Consider the following 6439-nt stretch of genomic DNA (forward strand, 5'->3'; position numbering starts at 1 on the left):
CCAAGCTGAAGCAAACAAAAGTATCATATTCCCATACCCAGGGACAGTGGGAGATACATTCCAGGCCCCAAATGGCCAATGTAAAAATGCCTTTATATCTGGTATTATTCCTTGATGTTCAAATGATTTCTCAATTGAAAGAAAATTGCCCGTTAAACAGACTGTCAATTGGGTTCTATTCCAGACTTGAAGAATGACTTTGCAAATGGCTAGAGGCATAGTAAATATTTGATTCTATTCTGGATATTTTGCAAAAGAGATAGATTTACATAGAAACCAACACTCCTTGATCATGTCAGACATCACCCACTTTTTAAGTTAACATGCAAAGTAGTAGTTTTCATCATGGCATCTTTGGACACTTGTATCATTACTTTGTTCTTGTTCATTCCCCTACCTGCTGCAATCCCTTGTAATCCCTTACCTTTCCTAGCTGAGTCCTTCCTTTCCTCAGTTAGATATGGCTTGTTTTATTACATGTATTCCATCACCATCCCTTTAATGTACATACCATGTCTTCAGTTCCAAAAAGTATAAAGTTAGAGTCAATAAAATGACATAGTAAAGAATCTATACTACAAGAATGAAAGAAATCTTTGTAAATAAAAAGTAATATTAATCTTCTAGTTAGTGCCTTTTTAAATCTTAAAAACAGTCAGAGTAATGTTACACTGCTGCTTGCAAATTAATTTCTTTTTATGGTTATTATTTGTAATAAGAGCTTAAAAGCTATCTGTATAAAATTTTGAATAATTAAATATTATTACTAAATAAGGTATTTGTCTCTAGCTCACTTTTATATGATTATTGAAATCCATTTTCATTATAAGCACATATATACATACCTCATACTTAATGCATATTTAATTTAAATATATTACTTATATATTCACTATCAAAATAAAGTGACCTTTACATAGTATAACTTTTAAAACACTGCATTTGGAGATGGTGGCTGACACAATCACATTAAATCATTTTTATAAAAATCAAGCAACATTTTCCCAACATTTTTCTTCTATCCCCCAGTCCCCAAATCTTAACAGGAAGCACCTAGGGTCCAAAGGACTGGGAGCCCTGCCACAATCGATAGTTACAACTTTAAAACTACAGGCAATGATGAATTGCTTAATATTTTATTTCAGGTAAATATTTCTAAATCATAAGAACATTGTGTGTCATGCAGGTGACTTCTTGCACCAGGCTCTCCTTCAAATAGCCTTTTCAAATGTGTCATATAAGCAAAATCTACTGCCCCCTCCTAAGACGGCCTCAAAAAACAAGCATCTTCATTACCCTGGTACTCATGGTTCCTTTACTCTCTATGGATCACAGAGAAAATCACAGAGGGTCTGGAGACACTAAATTATATGAAAGCTGATCTGACTTCTCTGGAAACGTGTTGTGATGGCATCCATGACTGGCTTGTGAACACTTTCATTGACCTTTCTTCAATACAGGTCTTAGAACACTAAAATTTTGTTTGTTTAAACTCTGAGTTAACATCCTCTTGTTTGCAGTAGTGTATTGTCTTTCTTTTGATGGACAGAATATTTTTATTGGGTGAGGAAGGACACTAAAAAAGAAATCCCACACTAGCTCAGAATTGAGTATAATAAAAGGTTATTTATTTAGAGGTAGACTCGCAGATCACAATCCTCTGCTGGAATGGGGAACAACAACTAAAACCTGCTGCCAGAAAAGAGGCTGGACATGCACTTTATATCAGCATACATGGTGTAAGAAGCCACATCCAAGTGGACAGGTAACTTAAAGGCTACTGGTGGTAAGAATTCCTACAGCACCCCCCTTTTGTTTAAATAAGAAAGTTCTAAGATTAATACAAAGTTATATACAATAAGAACAAATATCAGATTTAAAATTTAGAATTACAACCAGCATAAACAATATCAAGCAAGAAACATGTGATACATGTTTCAATAATTATCTTATCCTAAGGAGATTTTTAAGTCTTGTATATAAATAACTTGGACAAGTCATGAGAGGAAAGTAACTACAACTTTCTAGTCTTCAACCCCATCAAAGACCTGAGAAGGGAAATAATATTACTTGAGTAAGCAGGAAGTGCAATCAAGCAACTTCCAAAATGTGCAACAAATGACAGAGACTACTGGCTACCTGGGCAATCACCCAGAGTCTCATTTGCACTATTGGAGCAACCAGTTTTGACTAAGGCCTAGAGTAACTAACATACCATTTTCAGAGGCAGGAAATTTTTCAAAACCATCTTACGCTGTCTTGGCAAGACTTGACAGTCTTTTTTCTTGTATCCTGCTTGTCCTGTCTGGACATCATGCATTTTGTCAATGGTCAATGCATGGGCAGTTCCTTGTCCAAAGGCCAGTTTTGCCAAGAAGAAAGCAAGCTCCAAGTGGTCTTCACATTCTCTTGTGAATAGATCAGTGGTGCCAGGAGCAATCATGTCTCACTTCAATAGAACCCTAAGTTATTTAAATGCCATATTCTACAGCTCTTTGAACTGAAGTTGGCCTATCTATGCAGAATGAAATCTCTATATATCTAAAGAACCTGATTAGTCTAACTATAAGTATGACAAACATGGATGACTATTGACCTATGAATCTTAATAAAGACTAAAACTTCATAATAGAATATTAAACAAACTTTAAACAACTGTGCAACAAATGAGGACAATGATCTCAAAATGTAAACAATGTACAAGTATCTTGATCAGAGGTAGAAATGTATATTGCGATATGATAAATATATCCTAAAATTATACCATAAACAAAATGTCTTAAGCAGAGGTAGAAGCATGCATTCATAGAATATGACAAAATAACTTTGCCTAAATATGCAAATGCTGTAGATAAAAATAGGAACATATTCAATATAATTTAAGCTTGTATCAATATACAAGAATCTATACCGATGTAAATTGCCTATAACTAATAGCTCACAAGTATTCACTCCATTAATCACTATTATTGTTACTGTAAGCTCACACTAATCTATTATCCCACCCAATTCCCCCCCTTTTTTTCAAAGAGATCCCTGAGCTTACATAATTTCCCCCAACCCCCAACCTTATAACAATTATAATCAATCCCTAAATGATGTACCTAACTCTGAGGACAAACTTTATTGGGAGTGGGGACGTCGTCCTCTAGAATTACTTCCAGCTGTCATGAGGGCAATGTTCTTTCTATGGGATCCTGTGAAAATAAAATGATGGTTAAGTTCCAAGATTACTGTCTGGTATAGTTGCAAATAGTCTCTGAATATCCGGTAAGATTTTTCTGAAGTTCTTAGTTGGAGTTCTGGCCAGAACGTTGTAAAAAAAGTGCACCATTTCAGCTAACAAAGGTAGAACCATCTTGACCAGCTGGTACCCAAAACAGGTCTTATAGTAGCACTATCAGCATCATAATGTCATATCAGCCAGGTGAAGTTGTTGTTGTGGAGCCCCATCTTCTTCCTGGAAACTTCAAAGATTACTGCAGGAAAATTCATAGTTCATTGTGGAAAACTTAAATATTATTTAAATAGACATATACTGGCATATATATTCAATGAAATGTATAATAGAGACAAAAATATGTATGAAGAAAAGTAAAATGTTTTCTAAATTCTTTTTTCTTTCTGTCTCATACCAAACGGCTCTTGACATGAGAAAGAAACTCTGAAATTTTCTCTTAACAACATGCTTGGAGGTGCTGGAGAGATGGCTCAGCGGTTAAGAGCATTGCCTGCTCTTCCAAAGGTCCTGAGTTCAATTCCCGGCAACCACATGGTGGCTCACAAACATCTGTAATGGGGTCTGGTGCCCTCTGCTGGCCTCCAGACATACACACAGACAGAATATTGTATACATAATAAATAAATAAATATTTTTAAAAAAAACAACATGCTTGGATTTAGAGAAGGACAGAGCCATGTCCAACACCAAAGCCAACTCTATATATTCATACATAAACACACACACACATATATATATATATATATGTGTGTGTGTGTGTGTGTGTGTGTGTGTGTGTGTGTGTGTATATATATATATATATATATATATATATGTTTAAATTACCTGTCCTAATAAGTCATATTCCTTTTTCTTAATGATCCATATTGGATAGTTATCTTTGCTTCTGTCAGCATCCAGACATCCAGGGTCTCTTGAATTTTGAAGATGTGTATTTTCCTGTAAAGACAAGAGCAGAACCCTGCCCCAACACTATATGGTTTCCTGACCACCTGTATGATTGTCATCATTGTGGATGAGCTGTCATTTCTCTTTCTTAAGAAATTTCTCTTTTTCAGCTAATCTTTATTAATTTTGATGGTATCCATAGTTTTTTCTTCTCCTGTGGAAACAAGAGCAAAACCCCATCCCCTATTCTCCCAGTCTTCTACCTTCCTCATCTTTGTAATATTTATTCCCTTCATCTACCCCAATTATGTCGATTTTTTTGTATATCTAACAAAAATTTATGTGCAGGTGTTCTGGGTGTGTACAAGTGTCTATGTGATATACTAAAAACTTTATTACTTTAAAGATATTTACTTGAAGGAATGTTTTTAACTCAAGTTTGAAGTCTAAACCCTCTCTATTTTAATACTTAAATAACATCACTTTCATGTCAACAAAACAAAACAAAATTCAATATGTCAAATCAATCTGCCAGTTAATGGGTTTGAATGAAATTTCAAGGTATATTTAGTTGATCAGTTTCAGGAAACTTTTGTTATTCTTCATTCTTAACTAAATCTGAAGTGCTGACCCAGTATTATTAGACGCAATTTCAGACAGCTTTGTGAAATTTAAGATATCTTCAGAATTCTCCAGCCCTTATTTCCGCGGCCTTTAAACAGGGTTTTGTATAAGATGAGAAAGAGCTGCTGGTTGGCCTGGGATTGAAAACTTTCTCCAAAGTTCTACTTTGTTCCAAACTATTTTTATTTAGAATAAACTTCAGCCTGTTTTAATTCTCTTCCCCGGGGTGTGTGGTGGGGCCTTGCTCTAGGCAGAGTTTATTTATGTTACTACTACTAGGATTTCAAGTTCACACTACTGAGGTACTTTGAATGGCAGTTAGGGAGGCAACCAGAAATGGTATGTGCTTTCAATTCCAGCCCTCAGGAGAACAGGTGGGAAGATCATGAGTGCCCAGTCAGCCTGAGCTACAAAGCAAAACTGTCGCTCAAACAATTGCAACCACAAAGCAATGTGAGGGACAAAAGAACTCTCTTCTTAGTACATCTGCCTAGTCCCAGAGTGCAATTCCTCTGGATAACCAACTGAAGGACAAGCTCTCTGTGTTCTTCAATAGCAAAAGGCTGTATATTTCCTGTCATCCAACAAGACTGAATAAACTCTCCTGACCAGCCTTTTGTAGGCTCACAAGTCATCAAAATTCTCACCACCACCCCAGGGAACTCATCATAGGAGCTGCACCTCACTCCCATGATGGATCCCAAGTAATCACTATTATATGTGTAGAATACAATGTGGGTGTGCACATGTGCCATAGCACACTCACAGAGGACAGGGGCAGCTTTGTGGCATCTATGTGGAATCAGGCATAGAATTGAGCTTTCCAGGCTTGGACCACAGATGAGTTTATTCTCTAAGCTGTTTCACATCCCCAGTTGTCAAATTGTTCAGTCCTTCACCATCTAACAATTTCTTCTTCTGTATTTTTCTGATTTTCATGATCTTGAAACTTTTAAAAACTACAGATCACAGACGTTGTCTCCAGTTTGGATTTATCTGGTGTTTCCTTAAAAAGTTGTATTCAGGCTGTGCGACTTTCATGCCAATATCGCAAAGGTGAGAATCTGCATTGAATAACATCTGCCTGGATGGAACAGGATTTGAACTTGGTCCATAATTAATGGTTGTTCTTTGAACACCAATGAAGCTGACTTGTTTCTCTCTATCTTAAATTTTCTTGTTTTGGAAAGGCTAGACAGATAACATAGTCAGTAAAGGACTTGACACACAAGCACAAAGACGGGAATTCAAGTCCCCTCCCCTCTCCGCTAGCCAGGAGTGGTGGCACACCTTTGTCATCTCATTGCTAGGAGACAGAGGCAGCGAGATCCCTGGATCTCAAATGGCCAGTCAGCCTAACTTGCTTACTGAGCTCAAGGCTAATGGGAGACCACATCACAAAAAATTAATAATAATAATCAAAAAGGATAATGCTGAGGGATGTGTCACCCAAGCTTGAACTCTGGACTCCACAGATATGTGCACATTTGGGCACATGTACCCATTCCCACACTAGCATCTACACAAACAAGCATGCATACAAACACAATAAGTAAATAGTTTCTTGTTTTGCCTTTGTTATTACTATTTTGTGGGGAAGTAATGGGAAATGCCCATAGTCCCTGTGTCACTACATCTTCCTTGCAAGTCTTTCAGTGTGTTCATATATGAACTTATATACCCATA

This window comes from Microtus oregoni, unplaced genomic scaffold (assembly GCF_018167655.1).
Source record: "Microtus oregoni isolate MIOR12 unplaced genomic scaffold, Mior012 000007F_ref0000211, whole genome shotgun sequence".
In the NCBI taxonomy this organism is placed as follows: domain Eukaryota; kingdom Metazoa; phylum Chordata; class Mammalia; order Rodentia; family Cricetidae; genus Microtus; species Microtus oregoni.